Below are 19,619 nucleotides of genomic sequence, written 5' to 3'. Positions count from 1 at the left end.
TCCCCTGGCCCTGTTCTGTCATGACTTGGAGTTGTCATGATGATTCCAAGTTGCTTCCATCAGCATTTCTGATGGCAAACATAGTTTTGCAAAAGCAAAATGACCTGATAGTGCCTTTGCCCTAGATTTTTATATTGAGATATTGTTTTTATGAAATTTTTTTGCTGAAAAAACAGGCAAAAATGTTCATCTGTCATCTAGAAGATACTTTCATGTACCATATATAAAGTATTTTTTTATTATGCTCTGCCACAAAAAAAGTGTTTTTTTATGATTTTTAAATTACAAAATATTAATTTTAATGTCTATGTATCAGATATATGGTAACCATTTGAAATTTTGGGACCCACTAAAGCGAGTCCTGAAATGCAGAGACCGAATGGCCGAAAGATGGTACTTGTACATATCAAGTCCGAAATGCCATTTATCAGAATCTTACCTTTTCTCTGAGGTATGATAAACTCAGAATTGGTATATACAAGTTCTGGGTGAGGGATGTGGGGGGGGGGGGGGTTGCTTCCCCCTTGGAAAAAGAAGGTTTAAGGAGAACAGCGATTTTTGAGATTCACTGTTCTCCGTGTTTTATGTCTTTTTTATCTACTTTTCGGCACTCTGTATTTCAACAGCCAACATTTCAATAGGGAGCCTAAACAGACTCTGGTTTGAATATGTAGTGTTTTCATTTCATGTTGTGCTGTTCTGCATCTGTCTTTTTTCTAATGTTCATTGTCTCTGTTTTTGTACCAGTGCAGACGTTTCATTTCATTTACTGTCACTACTGCATAATAACACTAGAGTTTTAAAGGTGACCTGACAAGAGTCAGCTGTCAAGAGACAGTAATATCGATGTAATAACTAAAGTGTAATAATTGTGTGCTCACTAGTGTTTCAGTATAAACTAAATGCTGCTTCCCATTGCTGGTGCTGCATATTGCAGAATATAGAATATATACTACCTGGCCGAATACAAAAAAAATCAGGTGAGCCTTCCAATATATTTCATATCACTGTATAAAAAAAAAAAAAAAGCACCATGTAGCTCCCTTCTGAACATGCTGTGTGGAAGTGACTACTGATGTGTGTATGTCTGACTGCATTTGTCATGTGCGTAACTCACATCACTAGTTAAGTCCACTGGTGCGAGGCAGGAGCATCCACCTGCCCTGCTAGTGATCCATGTTCAGTTCCTGTGCAACATTAACAGAAAGAGGGCTAGGGATGGGATTAATAAGGAACAGAGGGCTAGATATCCTGTCCTGAATGGAGAGAATTGACTTTTCCCATAACAGAAATATTCCCTGGTACTACGCTAGAGGTTAATTTCATACATGTTTGTCAACAAAACATCCAGTTAAGGAGATCACACATGCAGATGGCTTCTATTGTATATCTCTCCAAAAAGAATTGTGTCCCAGAGTATGGTACTGATTGCACATCAATGTGCATCCTGGAGTGATGGAGAAGTAGGGACAAAAGAAAAAAAACTTCTTGTGTGTATATATATATATATATATATATATATATATATATACACACACACAAAACTGTTGTTCAAGTTTTTCAAACGTTACCCTACTTTTACTTAATGACACAGACACCATTCCCTGTGGAGTAGACACCATTCCCTGTGGAGTCTTATCTCACTGGATTACAATACATGGGAAAAGGGTAGGGTAGATGCTAAATAAATAAGACATAATGGGACTTGTACAGCCTACTTCTAAGTCAGGTGTGGAACTTGGAGCCAAAACAAAATAGTTTACATTAGTCATATCTGATTCAAATACCTTCTCTTTGCTGAAAGGTGCTACACAATTAGATTACTAGTCTGACATTAACCTGTTAAGTTCTCTGAGTGGACGGGGGTTGTTTGTTAACTACAGCACTGCATACCATTTCGTTTGAATTGTGAGTTGTGATTATGCTGTTACACTGTAGTACTTTGTGTAACTTGAATATAAGTTGCTAATTTTGTTTTCTAAAAAAGGAGGTGAAACTATGTCTACCATATAATAAGAGATACGGTCTTTTCATTTAATTCCCATTAATTATATAGTTAATTGAGTTTAATCTTGTACCTTCTGCCAGTTCCACTGCTTTGGTCTGGCCCATACACTGAACAAGAAGCCTGCCAGAGAGGTGCAAGAGATTCTTTTCTGAGGGTTTGACTAAAGATCCTATTAACAACAGTAATCTGCATGACAGACCACACCCCCAGCAGCACTGAAATCCCTCCCTAGTGTGATACTAAGAGACCAGATCAGCTGACAGAAAAGCACACAGATTATTTTCTTCATAAGGGGAACGTTACGTAACCTGAACTACTGGAAAGAAATCAAGAGTTTTAGCGTAAAGATCTGTATTAATCTTTTCCAACTTTTCTAGATCACAAAAAAGTAAGGCTTTATCATTAATTTCTTTTCTGAAGCCGTATCTGTGCAGGGTCATGGGGAGCACTAGATGTTCTCTATTCACGTGTGAACTGTTCATTTACGTTACTTTGTTTAGGCTGCTGTGCTAAGGGCTTACTCATTACTGTAAAGAAAAGGTACTGATCTTTAGTGACTTGCTTAACAAGAAAAGTATGCATTTGAAAACTGTTGTTAGTTGAGCTAATGCTCTGATAAGACTGAAATGTGGTCATTGTCACAATCAAAGATTGTTTAGCTGAGAGTGAAAAAATTTGCTGTTATCAGCCATTCAGCCTACAGCTTTCACAGTGACCCTGATGAATGTGTTACTGCTTCATTTTTCTTTACAATTAGGTTTAATAAACCAGCTGGTTAATTTCCGTAGCAGTATCTTTGTATGTTCTGTGTTAGCAGTGGTGTGTGTGTGTGTGTGTGTGTGTGAGTGAGAGAGAGCGCGCGTTACTCTAGTTGAAACGTGGAAGCTTTTCATTCAGTGTGAAGAGGCAGTATGAACTCACAAGTCAGAAAAGGTAAGCTGTAATGAGTGGGAATAGTTAATAAAGCTGAGATGAACACTGTGGACTTAGAAACACAGTAGCTAAGGAGATCAACATGGGCTCCCTGTGAAGCTGAAACATAATACTGGCACCTAGATGTATATGTAGGTCTGTTAAGAGTGTGATGGATTGGTGTACTGTCCAGCTCTGGTTCCTGCCTTGTGCTTATTGCTTCCCAGGACTGGCTAGAAGTCCCATGATCCTGAATTAGATAAAACAAATAGGGGAATGAATGCATGGATGGATGGATGGAGGAAAATCTGCTGATAATAAGTCACTCAATGGCAGTTGTTGCAGCTACAGTTGTTTACTGCAGCTATACTGCACTTCCTATAGCCATGCTGTTCAAAAGTGCAGCACATTTAATTTCCAGCAATAGTCCCACTTACATATATTTCACATAAGTGCAGCAGTTTGATGCTGTCCTAATTTGGGTGCATTGCATTAATCTTCCCTTTTGGCTAACTGCTGTATTAATCCTCTGTTTTTGGCTAGCTGTATCACAGTTCAGTACTGCAATCAGCTATGAAACTGCTTTTGGTGATAGGTTATGGTGTGTTTTCATATATGAAATGTTGTGTCTTAGGAGTTCTGGCTAAATGGAAGTGTCCAAGATGATTTAATTCATAATTTAATATGGTTGTTGCTGACAAGAATATGAAGTAGTCCCTGATGTTTCTGCAGTAATAAATATTTTTGGCTCCTGATGTTGGTGCAGTAGTAAACAGCTTGTGGTCCCTGATATTGCTGCAGTAGCAAATAACTTGTTAACCCCAGATGTTGTTGCAGTAGTAAACAGTTTGTGGTCCCTGGTGTTGCTGCAGTAGTAAACATCTTGTGGTCCCTATTGTTGTTGCAGTAGCGAATAGCTTGTGGTCCATGGTGTTGCTGCAGTAGTAAAGATCTTATGGTCCCCTGATGTTGCTGCAGTGGTAAATAGCTTGTTGGTCTCTGATGTTGCTGCAGTGGCAAACAGAGTTGGGTCCTTGATGTTGCTGCAGTAGTAAACACCTTGTGGTCATTGATGTTACTGCAGTACTGATCAGCTTGTGGCGTTTGCTGTTGCTGCAATACTAAACTTCATTCTAGTCCTTTTATATTTCTGGCCTAGGGTCATGATGTTAGGTATACTCTGCTTTATAAAAACCTTGGTTATCTATGGTTCGTTTGTTAGGGGGCGACTCTACTTTGAAGGCCAACATATTGAATTATAAAAGGCCAGTAACTTTGTGTAGTGCCTGCTACACTGTGTAATTAATGCATTTTGTGTCTTTTTAAAGCACATTTTATATATACTATGTACCTCTTCCTCCCTATCGTATCACAGTATGGGCATTTTACCTGATTCCTGCTTGGTACTCACTGTCCTAGAAGTGGTCACCACAGTATGGTCGTGGCTGGATAATTTCTTATGCCGTTTTGACCATAGCTGGATAGGATTGCATTACACAGTACTTCAGCTAGTAACATTACTTAGCCAGATTATATCACTTCTAATAACATCAACCCATTAATACATTATAAGTCTGTCTAAGCTTAAAGCATTGTGAGTTTGAACACATGCATACTTTACACAGTGGAATACTTATGTCTGTATTATTTAGTATTTTACTCTGATCAGCACCCTGTGTTGTAACATCTCACAAAACAATTACTTTACGATATACTTATCTTCTCTGCATTTTAAATTTTATTTCTTAGAAATGTACCATAGATCCACACAAGGCTCACATTTAAAAAATGCTTTTTATGCAAAGACCACTGGGTTCTAGTTATAAGTTTTAACAATGACATTTTAGTAATTTAGTAAATAATAGGGTTAAACATTTGTTTTCTGCTGACCTGGTTATTCTAGCCTGTACTTTCAAACCTGCTAGCATGAGGTGATCCATTACATTCAAATATTAACTTTCTTGTTGCAACCTTAATCATTGTACTGTTTATTGAACATCTTTGTCTGTAAATTTATAATGCATCGCTTGTTTCTGATAACATCCACAGACTTGCTGCTAAAAAGGAACTTTATCACTGCACAATCAAACTTGTGCATTAACTTTGTACTGTACAATCAAACCTGCATGTTAATTGGATACTGCACAGTCTAACCTGTACATTAACAAGGTACAGTATAATCAAATGTGCACATTAGGTAGGTACTGTGCACTCAAATATCTGCATTAATTAGGTACTGTACAGTCAAACATTGACATTTGTTAGGTACTGTACAATCAAATGTGTATAACAAAGTATTGTAGACTCAAACCTGTACATTAGCTAGGTATTTTAGGCATTGTACCAAACATGTATATTAACCAGATACTGTACAGTCAAAAATATACATTAACAAGGTATTTTACAATCAATTCAGAACATTGACTAGGTGCTGTACAGTCAGATATGTACATTAACAAGGTACTGTACAATCAAATTTCCATAGAAATAAAAGTGAAATCTAATACTTACTGTTGATCAGCTAAGATGTTGTTGTCTTTTGGCTTTTCCCGGTTAGGGGTCGCCACAGCAGAACTCCAGTCTGCTAATGACTGGCAGTAGATTTTCACGGTGCCGAGTTGCCAGCTTGACGCCCAACCTTCAATGAAGCACACCCATTCACGTCTGTCTTTCAGAATGCCACTCGACCCGTGGGGAGGATATGCAGACTCCACACAGAAGGCACTCCCTGCACACTAGCTGAGAATCGAACGGGAGAGCCTCTTGCTGTGAGGCAACAACGCTACCGCTGCACCACCGCGGATTGTTGATCAGCTAAGATACACTGTGTTTATTACTCTCATGCTTACCTCTGAACGTTTAGGCTTTGTCCTATTTAGGTACATTTGCGCCCATACCTGAACACAGTGATACAATTATATTAAACAGGAACCAGAGAAAGTTTCAGTGTTCCCATTTGTGTGTGCACATCTGGTCACTACCATTACATGTGCTTCACTTTCCCTTAACTTAACTACTGAAGAAAGCCACTTCCTAACAATATTCATATATTGTTACTAGGCTAATGACCTGGGGGACCTTTCTAAGCTTAGCCAAGGTTTTCTGAAAGAATAATGATATATTGTATTCAAACAGGTCATCGAGGGCCAAGCATTTATAAGCTACCTCTTTCCATAAGGGACATGATTGTTAGGTCCAGTGTAAATTTCCTGTTTCCCCATCCACTGGTCTAGGTTGCACTTAAACTGGGTAATAGATGAACTCAGCTTCACATAGATAGGAAACCTGTTCCATAGGAGGGGCAATCTCTGAGACACATATCTGTCTCTCCAGCATGTTCTGTTCAAGTTACAGTAAAAATTCAGTTCCCTAGACCTTGTATTTCTGGTACTGTTTGACTTACAAATATGCAAAAGATTCATAAGTGTGGGGGTTTGCGGATGCCTTGTAAGCCAGGCATAGATCACCCCTCAGCAACCTATAGGATCTAGGTAGAGGTAAAGGGCTTTAAGACAGTCTGCATAAGGCAAGTTTGTTATGCTTTGTATTCTGTTCATAAGGAACCTCTGAGGTTGCTCTAGTTGCTGCATATGCCTGGTCAGATATATACCAAAGGTAGCACTGTATGATTGGTCTGATAAGGGAGGAGTACAGTCGGAAAATTACCTCTTTGGACCTAGATACCATGTCCTTACTTATATGTTGCACAACATAAAAGGATTTCGTCATCTCTGTGGCCATGTGGTGGATGAAGGGAAGGCTGCTGTCTACATGTGTACCAAGAACCCTAACCACTGGTTGACTGTTAAGGGCATATTGTCCACATGGTAATTTGCTGGGATGGTTGACTTCCTAAAGGGTACAATTATGCATTTCTTAGCATTGAGTTTAAGACCATGGCTTTGGCACCATTTGTCAGTCAGAAAAAGGCCTTCTTGAAGAATGCTAGTATCTGCAGGGGAGTCGATGATAACTCCCAGCTTGCAATAATCTGCAAACTTAGTCAACCATAAACCTTCAGCATTTTCTTCCATTTTAGAGAAATAAATACCAAAAAAGAGCAGGCCCAGTACCAAGTGTGGAGGACTCTTCTAGTGACTGGCCTCTTCGTGGAGGGAAGTGCCCTTACCAATTTTTATCTTCTGGGTCCTATCAGTGAACCAATTCGTGATCCAGTGGGCCATAAAAGCATTTATACCTAAATCAGTGAGGTTATCTATAATGCCTGAGTGGGGTATTGTACCAAAAGCCTTGGCCAGACTGTGGTATTCTATGTGCACAGTCTTGCCTTAATCCACTGGACTGGTGACCCTCACAAAAATGTCCACCAGATTTAACAGGCATGACCTTCCTTTAACAAAGGCGAACTGTGATGGGTCCAGCAATTGCAGGTTATCTATGTCCTCATTTATCATGTCCATGATGATTCTTTCCATGGCCTTACATGAGGCTGGCCAGATTTATGAGCCTATAATTACCCAGATCTGTGGTTGAACCTCCTTCGTGCAGGGGAATGACTGTAGCCATCTTTCATTTCTTGTGCACAAAACCTGAATGGAGGCTCCAGTTGAAAAGTGATTCAAGTGAGCCATAGAGGTCATGTTTCATGCTATTTATTAAGCATCCTGGGATGTTATTGGGGACCAGCAATACAGTGTTTTTGGCCTTGGAAAGTGCATTGATAACCCTTTCCCTAATAATGGTTGGGATTGTGGTATGCAATATTTTCTTTGGACTAATAGGTGGAGTGGGGGGAGAAATTTGAATTAAACCTGTCAGCCAAAAGGTTGGCAACAGCCACCGGTTCAGTGTGGGTGATGCTATTTACAATAACTTCTGTGCATTGTTGTATATTTCCCTTGAGGAAACAAGACAGCTGTAGAAAGCTTTTTGTCTGTCCTTTGCCCGAGAAGCTATTTTTTCTTCAATTTAACCGTTGAAGCATTAATTAACCCTCCTAGCTGCCTGTTTAGATTGGTCAGGGGACTTTTAGTATGTATAGCTTTGTTCTTCCTACACTTGGCCAAGATAGTTGTCATTTGTTTTCTAACTGATTGATATTGTGATTCCACCAGTGTGGCTTGAATTTTGAGTTTGTCTTATTCTTAATAAAAGTGGGCAAGGCTTGCTGTATACAGCTGTCAATATGGCTATACAAAGTTTTGTAAAAACTCAACATATGCTGTGGTGTTTACTGGATTTGAGGGTGCTTGGAATTTAGCCAAGGTGCCACTTAGTAGACAGAGCTTAGCCTTGGAATAGTTCCTAAAGGTTTTTGGTTTTGCTGGACCTCTGGATTATATTTTTATTTCAAGCAATACTGCCTTACGGTCAGATCTGATGAGCAAAGACATTACATTGAATGAGGAACATCAGCCCCACCATGTTCGTGACTGCAAGGTCAAGGATTTTTGTATCACTGGTAGGAGAATGGACCAACGGTTCAAGGATGTTGGTGTTAACAAAGTTTAGGAATCCCTGGGCCTGTGCATTAGAAGTGGTGTAAGATTCCCTGTCTGTAGAGAGGTAGTTGGTATCCCCATGAATATTGTATTGGGTTGAACAGTAATGGATTCTAGTACATTAAGATAGGGAGTGTAGGTCTCCTGGGACATGGAGGGCAACAAATAGGTTATACAGATATGGTACGTGACCCTGTTTATAGTGAGTTGTACATATATAAGTTCCAGTGGGTCATTCAGTTTAACTAGTCTGGATGTGAGGTTGGTTTTAATATAGACTTTGACTCTTTCACCTTTAGTTCCTTCTTGTGCAGTGGCTGGTCTAAAGGTTTGAAAGACATTATAACCTTGCATTACTGGCGTACTGTCTGCGACTTTAAAACATGTCTCCGGTACTGCACAGATGTCTACACTCTCCAGGGAAAGGAAGGTTTGTAGGGAGTGGAATTTCTTGTTAAGACTTCTAGCACTGAGCATTACCACCTTCAGATATTCCTTCATAAATTCAGTTAAGTTAGTAGGTTATCAGTTTGGCATTGCCTAAAAAAGGCACTATGGGATGGAAAAGGTCCATGCCAATATCCAAAAGCCTAGAGGGGATAAGGGTTCCTGGCAAAGTAACCTGGTCTGTCAACCATGTCCTCCTGGGCCGTAAAATATTGTACTCTCTTGGACTGACACCAGAAGCTAAGCCAATTGCTAAAATCACTCATTTTCTGTTGGTAAAGTGGCATCATCCTTGGAGAAGGTAGTATGCTGCTCAGTTCTAGGCTCATGCCTGCCTGAGACACATAATCAGCAAGCTCGATCATGTCTCACTTCAAATAGTCAAGGGAGGTACGTCTCAGGTCATTAACACCCACACAGGCTATGACAGGGTGATACTGGTATCTGTGGTTAAATGACCTTGGTGCCTGTGTGACTCTGTCTTTAGTCTGATGAGGGAGTCATTAGGGTACCTTACTAAAGAATCACCAATGACCAGGAAATTTGACTGTGTGCTGGTTTGCCTTAAGGGCTTAGCAGTAGAGGCACTGGATACAGTGTTACTATATGTAGCTGTGGGTGGTGTTTTAACAAAATGTTTACATGCTGGCTGGGGATAATTTGTTTTTATTGTGCTGTGCAGAAGGATAGTGTATTAGGAAGGTTACCTGTACGTACCTCAGCATATTGACACTTCTGTGCTGTATTTATTGATTTGGTTGAATTTATCATTGTTTTTAGCCTTCACTTGTTAAAGAAACTTGATCTGTTTGTTACTGTACTGCTGTTTGGTTGCTTTAGCAGTACTGTGATATTTCCTAATCTGCTCTAATACTACAAAAGCTGTTCTGAGTTTGCCAAAGTTCTCCTGAGTCTGCCAAAATATTTCTAAGTTTGGCAAAGTTTTTGTGTGTTGTGAACATTTCTCAGGGTTAGTGAACTTATTTACAATTATTCCTGATATTGCAGGAATTCTGACTTCTGTTGTAAAGCATTTGCTACTACCGAGCTCAAAGCAAGTTTGTTTTACATTAAGAGGGTTTTTTGCACTCTGGTGGGAGCAGAGAGCTAAATTCAACCCATCCAAGGTGGGAATTACTGGTCGATAGCTTATTGTATTTTTATCTGATTAGTCTGAGGGTTTAACTTTATGAAAGTCTTTCATACTGCTGGTATAAAAGCCTAGCATTTGCACATTCACAACCTCTGTTCCCTGTGCTTGCATATAAGCAAACCTCTCCAGTTTAAAATCCTCTGTAGGAAACACTCTCCATAGTCTCCCACTGTTCACAGCTGCTCAAAGATTATACCCCCAAAAAAACAGTAAACAACTGAATACACATATACACGTAACCCAACCATACATCTAATGGAAAAAAAAAAAGTAAACATTTTAAAACATATGCACTTACCTTAACCTGCACCCTAACCCTAAGGTCAGTAACTCTTGCACATTTACATAAACAGTTCCAGACACATACACACTTACCTTAACCCTAATTCTATCCCCCAAAACAAAAGTAAACAACTGAAAATACATGCACATGTAACTCAACCATACATCTAATGCAAAAAAAAAAAAACAGTAAACACTTTCATACATATGCACATACCTTAACCCACACCCTAACCCTAAGGTTAGTAACTGCTGCACATTCATGCTCGAGAGCCATACCAGACAAGGGACCACACTACAGTACAGAACATGGCAAAGCAATAAAGCGGTCAAGTGACTTCTTTCCCAGTGAAAGAATTAGCTGAACAGCCGCTTTGCTGTTTTGTCTGTTAGCTCTTTAAGTGTCGATGAAAACACATTTGAAAAAATGCGTTTTTGTCGTTCTAATAGGAACTCCTTCAGCAGCTGTTTGCAATAGGCTGCTTACCAACCTCCAAACAATGGTTTAACAGCTATTTATCCAATAGGCAACAATGCATAAAATAGCAAGGTTGCCTATCTCAATACCAGACCAGTAAAAGCAGAGTTCCACAGGGGTTCATTCTAGGACCCCTCCTCTTGAATGTATTCATTAATAACCTACACAGTGCCTGCCATCACAGTGTGCTAATCCAATGCACCAATGATTCCACTATCATCACCTCCTCCTCTAACACCATTGCAACCTGCTGCAAAAAGCATGGACCACATTTATCTCTATTGAATCATGGTTAAACAATGCACAATTATTGCTTAACCCTAACAAAATTAAACGTTTACTTGTCTCTCCTAAAACTAACACATCTGAATTCAAAATCTACTCCCATAACAAAACTGAGATTGAAATTGTAACAATTGCAAAACTGCTGGGAATCAACATAGACAACAAACTCACATTTAACCAACACATACTTAATGCCATTAAAACAAATCATTTCAGACTAGGAACACTCTATAGACATAAAAACTTTATGGACCCAAACACTAAAAAAACACTAGCAAATACTTACTCAATCCCATCTCTACTCTATGGTGCAGTCATTTTTACTAGTCTACATGCCTCTTTCAAAACATAATTCCAGTCTTGCTACTATAAAATTGCTAAATTTGCCACCAGCTCATCATATGGCACTACTACTGCAATGCCCTAAAGGAGCGTAACTGGCTAGAATTCCCCCACTATCTTGACTACCTACAGCTATCAATTGCACAAAAACTAATACATAAATCCGATAGCTGTCCAGCCCTAAAATCTATCTTGCACACCTACATTCCCACCAGAAACCTCCAATCAATCAATAGACAACTCATAGACGTACACAAGCCCAACAAAAGAGCAGGCGAATGTCTGTATTCTTATGCCATAGCCAAGCTATGGAACAACCTACCAAATAATATCACCAGTATAGAAAACTCCAGAAAGTTCAAAGTCACATTCAAAAACTACATCTACAATTCCTGGACCTACATTTGTCCAATAACTAACATCTAATCTCCCACCCTCCTATGTTTCTTTCCCCTCGCTCCTCTCATCTTCTACCTGCCGTCTAGCATTCTACCAACTTTAATCTTTTTTTCTCATCTCTCAAGTCCTTCAGCTTATAGTATAGCATCCACTAACAGCTATGAGCCCTTTCTCTTGTTTGGAACTACTTGATGTGACACATCACATAATCTCCTAGTAACTTACTCCTCCTTCAATTTTACCTCTACTTTTACCCACTAAACTCTTTGTGTTTTTTATTTTATTACCTCTCCTCTCCAAAGCCACAGAAATGTCCTGTGTTTTCATTCTAATGACTATTATATACTTTATAAAAATTATCCAAATGTAAAATTATTATGTACATTCTCTACTACCTAATGAGCCTCTAAAACTATGTAATGATGTCTTTAATTTGATATATTAACTGCGATTTGTGTCTTTATGTTACTGTTGGAGCTTTTCTCCCTGGGCCTCTGCTGAAAAGGGGTTTCTGACCCAGTCGGACTTTCCTGGTCACCAAATGTCAATAAATAAATAAATAAATAAATAATTATATAACAATAGGAAGAAACTGCTGTTCAAAAACAAGAGAGATATCACTCTGCAGGGGAAGAGTTCCCTCTTAAGCCTAAACAAGAAAATCAGAAATATTAAGTCTTCTAAAGCAAATTATAAAACTAAAATTACATCCTTAGCCAAGAATAATCATAAGGCACTCTTTAACCAAGTCCAAAGTATAAAAGGAAATGTCCAGCTGTGTGCCGAACTGGTTGTAGATGGGATCACTCATACTACACCAGAAGATATCGCCACCTGCTAGCTGACAGATTTAGCTCAAACTTCACCCCACTATCCCCACCTACCATATCCCAAAGCATACCTGATACCAGTCCTCTGCCTAGTATCTCTAGAGAACAGGCCATTTCTGCGCTTGCCAAGGCCAAAAACATGGCCTCAGTGGGACCAGATAATATCCCAGGTAATTTACTAACTAATCTAAAATGAGACCTAGCGAACCCAACTCAGTGTTCTCTTTAATCATAGCTTGAGAACTTGCTACATTCCTGCAGAACAGAGAACAGCAGCAGTAAACCCCCTGCAAAAAGGGGGGCCATCAAGTGACCTTGGAAACTATTGAACCATAAGTCTAATCAGCTTCATCTGCAAGGCCATTGAAAAACAATATCATGGACCCTATTAACAAGGACATAGGTGACTTCCAAAAGCTGGTAGATTTCTTTGAGAATGTCACCAAAGCCATGGATGAAGGTAAGATGGTGCACACAGCCTATCTCAACCTTACCAAGGGTTTTAACACAATTCTTCACTCTGGCATCAGTGAGAAAGACTCCCACCTAGTAATTAACCTTTGTGTTACTAGATGGATAGCCAGTGGCTCACTGACACAGCACACTCTGTCATAATTGGTGACTCCACCTCTACCAGTAGCCCCATCACCAGTGGAGAACCACAGAGATCTGTGCTGGACCCCTTACTGTTTGGCATCTGTTTTTTACAAGTCCAGTCTAAATTTGATGGCCTCTGGCTCACCGGGTTTATTGATGATTGCAAACTAGGCACAATCAGTGAGTCCCCCAATGATGTCAACATATTACAAGAAGGGCTAACACAAATAAAATGATTGGTGCCAAAGCTACGGTCTAAAACTAAATGCAAAAAAATATATACTATTATTCCCTTTGGCAAAACAGAATTCTCTACATATTACAATATTAACAGAACCCCCCCCCCCGAGTTCCAACCCAATGGTGCGAGACCCGGGAACACAGGTTGACAGCAATCTAAACTTCAACCACCAAGTTTCCACAGTGGTAAGGAAAACCTTCTACGTAGTGGACCTCATAAGCAATGGCATGACATCCAGGTCAAGGGATGTCATAACTCCACTCAACCCTCTTCAGACCACTAATACCGCATCATTTACCTGCAGCAGCCGGAGAAACCTCAGAAGATTGTCACTAAGAAAATACAGAAACTCCAAACCATGGACTACATGGACAGACTGAAAGCCCTGTCTCTTTACTCTGTATCTTATAGGCTGCTGAGAGGTGACTTGTGGCTGACCTATAGGGCAATCTCTGACCCTGGTCTAATGGAAATGGTGCACATCCAAAGTCAAATGGCACAAGAGTCACTTGCTCTAGGGATCTCAACCTAGCTTGTGACATTAACAGAACATGCTGGAGAGGCAGATATGTCACCCAGAGACTGCCAATTCTCTGGAATAGACTTCCCATTCCTGTAAAACAGAGCTCCTTCACTGACCCTATTCAAATGAAACCTAGGTAATTAGATGGAAGACCACAATTTCACCCCTGGGGGCACACATGTCCCTCATGGAGAGGGGTAGCAGGTGTTGATTATAGACCCACTCTGTTCATTTCTGCGAGCTACCCAAAAAGGACAAATGGGGATACTTCAGATTAACATGGCTAAGCTTGTAAAGGCTCTAGGTCCGCTAGCCTAGTAACCTCCTATGAACCTATGAGTATAAGTAGTTTTATGTGTAGGGTCTTTACCCTGTGCAGTAGGAGTGCTGCAAGTCTTAGTGGCAACATCTATAGGATTAGTTTTGGTTGTATGAAACAGTTTTGCATCCAGTGTTAGTGTATTTACACCTCTCCCATACTTTATCTGTTTTATTAAGAATAAGTGGGTGTGAGTGTACATTAGGCAATTGCTACAATGCTTCAAAGTACCCACCTCAAACAGATTGGCCACAGAGATAGTCAGGAATTGCATATCCTTGACTATTGATCTACTAGGGAGAAGTGAGTGAAATTTAAATATTGAATAGGTTAATAAGACAAGAAACTTGATGAGCAGTGCTCAGCTATGCACAAACTAGATGCTGTATTATTTAAAAAAATCTGTCTTAAATAATAAGAGTATTTTAAGGGAAACTTGCAATGCAAGAGGTCACTGTCTCCACATATTGCAAGGGAGAAATATGTTGCTAGATATCAGTGACTATATAAATCACTGATAGGCGGAAATCAGCAGTTCTAACTAAATGCTGTAAAAAAGGTAAAAAAGTACAGATATTCAACACAGAAACACTCAGTTAATGCAGCTGTGACAAACGCAATGTGAAAAGAGCACTGAAACAATGGATATGGTTATGTAAGTCTTAGCTTGCTCATAGGTTATGAGGCAGGTGTTGTGTAACTGCGATGCTTAAATAGCAGAAGAGATTTGATAAACAAACACAAACAAGGCCCTGTGGCTAATCAAAAACAGCACACGCTTCTTTCCTTTACACAATCCAGGGCCAGAAAATAACTCGGGTCCCCTCTTCTCTGATTAAAGTGAAACCAAGGCATTTCTAACTAAAGATGTAAAAAAGGTGAAAAGGTACAGATATTCAAAACAGATACACTCCATTAGTGCAGCTGTGACAAAAACAGTGTGAGAAACAAGTATCGAAACAGTGGATATGGTAATGTAAGTCTCAGCTTTTGTAGAGTTTAGCAGAAACCAGCAACACTCTTTTTCTCAAATAGTGTGGTCACCAAACTTCACAAAATGACTCAGGCACAGAGATTCAGATTTTAAACAAGGTAGCCCTCTAGCCAATCAAATAAAGACACAAAGACAACAGCAATTCCCAGTTCAGAAAAGCAAAGGCTAGCCTCTCCTTTTACAAAAGTGTAGTCCACAAACCCTCTTAATGTAAAATAATTAGGTTTGGAGCCTGAGTGCTTAAACCAGAACTAAGACACTTTTAGAATAACAGACACAATAAGCCTTCAACCAGCAATTCAGAACTTAGAAGGGTGTTCGTTACCTCTCCTGCCACAAGAGTATAGACCACAAACTTTCCTTATGTGAGATAACTAGTTTGGAATCCAAATGCTTAAATCAGAACTAGGAGGCTTATAATAGTTACAGTATGACCAAGTTACTAACACACAGTAATAAATGCAACTGAACACTTTAAGAATGCAAAAAGGTAAATAAGTAGCAAGTGAATACTTCTTTAAAAGTATTTTTTTTTTAGTGAAAAGCTCTTTGCATTTCTCAGTGTGTGGAGGGGCAAGCACATCACACTTCTAAACTTAATGTATACCAACTCAGAAGGAAGGGGGAAAGACCACTCTTACTACAATTATGTCCATGCATAGCTAGAAATCACATTGACAGTGATTTTCTAAGGAGAACAGTGGTCAGGGACTACAAAGTCAGTGAATCTAAATTGAAAGGTTGAATGTTTGTCCATTTAGACCTCACTAACCAGTAGATTAGCTGGCAACATTAGTCAGTATTATGTGTGCATTCATGCATGGATTACTTCAGAACCTTTTTCAACTCAAGAAAGGACAAGCTATTGCCTATAATAATAAATGTGGAATCTTTAAATGTGGTGCATATATGTGGTGTAACAAAATAAGAGAAACAGATAATTTCACTATAAGAAATTATGAGTTAAAAGAAAAGTACAATTGTAACTCTAAAGCAGTGGTCTACCTGACACACTGCAGTTCATGCACCACATTTTATATAGGAAAAACAGAGAGAAAGATTAGCCAAAGAATTTATGAGCATGAATATGCCATAAGAACATTCAACATAAATAATGCCTTATCTAAACATATTATGGAATTTACAAGCCATAAGTTCTACTTTATTATCATTGATAATGTACTTATAAATGGCAAACAACCATGGGGACTACAATTAGAATTAAAGGAATTAAAATGGCAGATTCAGCTGCAAGCAGACTCATGGCCAGGTATAAATGAACATACCTCAATTTCTGCAGTGCTAAAATTAAAGGCTTTAGAAAGAAAGAAATTATAAAGCTCGAATAGCAAGTTTTTTTAGTATAACTATATGAATAAATATTTCGTAGATTTTAAACTACAAGGAATTTTAAGAAATATGTACATATGTGTTGTATATGTATTTATAATTCAACTTTATTATGGTAGAGATGGTGTCTTATGTTCTTATAAATAGTGACAAATTCTCCATTGAAAATGTTTTTAAGGAAGTATCACTTTAAGTAATTGTCTTAACCACTTTAAATAATTGTCTTAGCCAATGAAATGTTTTTAGGTCTTATTTAAAGGAAGTGATGAACTGTATGTATTGTCTGAAGAAGTTTAATATTGGATTAAACGAAAGCGCTAACCATTTTTGGCTCGCATGAGTTTTTTTACAGCTTGGTGCATTGATTTGTATGCATTTATTTAACTGATGACAGTCCAGTCTACAGTCTTTGTTGTTTTCATCAGTTTGTTGTTGGTGTTATAGCTTTCATCAGTTTATGGCATCTTGTAGTAGCTCGGACACTCCTGTAGCAGCAGTGCCTCAAGAACAGGATGATTTGGGTAAGAGCACTGGGAATCTAACAGCTTTAGTGCTGTAGCTCACCCAATGAATGGATGTATTATATGAAACTGTGGGCTTACCCATTCAAGCACATGTAGCCGACACAAATGCTCCTCTAGAGAGAGCTACCTGAACGGGAACAGCTTCAGGAAGTAACTTTAACCTTACACCACTCTGTTTAGCTTCACAAGCACAAGCATCATCTCTGCTTGTTAATCAGAATACTCGGAATGAATTTCATCCTCAAAATTTGGCGAGTACAAGGCATTCAAATGGAAGAGAGGGAGCTATACACCATGCTAATGGGAAGATACCAATACTAAATGAATGCCTTGAAACACAGTTTACATTCTCGTTTGAACAGAAACAAACACAGCAAACCCTGGAGGGTAAGTTAAATGATTTTGATACACAGTTGCTTAAATGCAAGAAATTACAACTAGAAAATGCATACTTTAAAGAAAGCATTAATCAGAACATTGTACCAAAGGGCTTATGCGTATGGAAGTATCCAACAGGTTTACTGACTAATTCACCTTGCACATCGATCTTTTAAAATTGTTTGACAATTTTGGGTTTCAACTATTAGAACTATTAATTAAACACAATGAAAAAGAGATAGAACGTATTAGTAATGACCTACAGGCATTAGACAGAGTCATCATGCCAGATGAAGCATATGAACAATTTAAAACTGAACATTTAAGAATTTATAACAGCATTGAGAGACACATTGACAATTTAAAAGTAAGGAAAATCCATAAAATGAATAGAGCCCTTAATGAGTATGCTAATGGCCTAGCATATCCTAGACCATCAGGGCTTCAGCATACAAAGAAACAGAATAAAAGCAATAACAATGCCTGGCATAAAGTTCAAGATAATAATTTTCATACAAACCAGGAAACAGAGAAGCATCAGACTCAAACAGTTGTTGATTATAACTCTGAATATCCACCATTAAGATGGTCTCAAAGAATAAGAAATAAAGCTGATTCTTATAACCAACCTATATCATATGCAAATTCTCATGATGTGGGTTTTCAAGGAGCCAGACCGAAATAGAAATATTGGAAACATTAAGTAGTGTTTGGAGCTGGAATGTTATTCAGTTGGTGCTATATCTGAATGTGAATCAACACTTTGTCTGTTTAATGAGAACAGAAATGTGGACACAGAGTTTTCTATCATAAAAAATGTTCATGGTGATTTTAGTTTATATAATTATACTGATATGAATATTAATTCATGCACAGCCAACTTGCTTGTAAAAGGAATGACTTTTGTACCAACAAAATACTTTAATTATACTAAGACTATGATTGTTTGAAGCTATATCTAAGAAAGCTTAATTTTTCATTGTTATATCAAAGAGAAGTGTTAAACAACGATCATAGTAATATGTATAACATTAGCTCTATATTAACACCCTTCCACCCCATACTTCATATGTATGAAAAAATGTGCGAACTTGACTTAAAATCTTTACACACACACAGAGTTGGATTAAATTTAAAATATCAGGAAGCATGTCGTTTAAAAGAGCCGCGGAATGCCAACATAAGAATTATGAACGAACTGTTAACGAAAATTACGAACACTGAAAACTAATAAAAAAGTAGTACATTTTAATTGAAGTAGATATGTGATTGGGTAGAGACAGGTTTGAATTTGTATAAAACTACATTTTAATTGAAGTAGATATGTGATTGAGTAGAGACAGGTTTGAATTTGTATAAAATATAAAAGGTCTCAAATGTTTCTTACTCTGATGAAACCCACAGATTGGCTGGGTGAAAGCGCTTAGTGTGTTACTATAAAATTTGAAATAAATGGTGCTACCGGTTTACGGATTACTTTTGTACTTTTTTATAAGAGTCATGAAACCTGATTGGGGGGCTGTAATAATGAGCATAGATAAATACACAGAAAAAATGCTGAACTTATTTTACACAGATAAGTATGAAGAATTCTCCTTGAATCAATTAAATGGGGCATGTTAGAACATACAATCCCAGTTGAGTGACATTTTTTAGAACAAAGAATATACATTTCATTGTATAATTATTTAACTATGACATCTCCTAGGGTACCAGTTTTCTTTGGTAACCCAACAATTCATAAAAATATTAACAACCCTGTGATGATACTACTAGTAGATGGGAGAGGGTCTATAATGTCAGCCTGTGCCCAAGATGTAGACCATGAGCTGAAAAAAGTGTTACAGAAAGAAATTCAAATCTGTAAAGATTCATGGACTTTCTTAGCCAACATAAATGAAGTTCAGTTAGATCCAGATGACATCTTAGTGACTGTAGATGTCAATGACTTATATCCGGTAATACCTAAGGAAGAAGGGCTAGAATGGACTAATGAAATACTGTTACAACATAAAGTACCGCATGTAACAATACTTACTTTAGAACTTCTTGAGTTGGTACTTAACAATAACTTTATTAGTTTTGACCATAAATA

At 38.3% G+C, this 19,619-nt stretch overlaps 1 protein-coding gene across 1 annotated transcript in view; it reads left to right on the top strand.

Moving 5' to 3' along the window:
* Positions 1-2,250: 2,250 nt before the first annotated feature.
* The window catches only part of BDH2 (3-hydroxybutyrate dehydrogenase 2), a 285,246-nt gene continuing 267,877 nt past the window's right edge, over positions 2,251-19,619 (top strand). Inside the window, exon 1 of the mRNA XM_044062123.1 lies at positions 2,251-2,396. The gene's annotated coding sequence lies outside the window, so the exon portion shown is untranslated. The remainder of the gene's footprint in view (positions 2,397-19,619) is intronic.

The sequence above is a fragment of the Protopterus annectens genome, chromosome 2.part1 (assembly GCF_019279795.1).
Source record: "Protopterus annectens isolate FY-2018-M chromosome 2.part1, PAN1.0, whole genome shotgun sequence".
Lineage (NCBI taxonomy): Eukaryota > Metazoa > Chordata > Ceratodontiformes > Protopteridae > Protopterus > Protopterus annectens.
The sequence above is the reverse complement of the archived record's forward strand: the minus strand, read 5'-3'. Positions and strand labels throughout refer to the sequence as shown.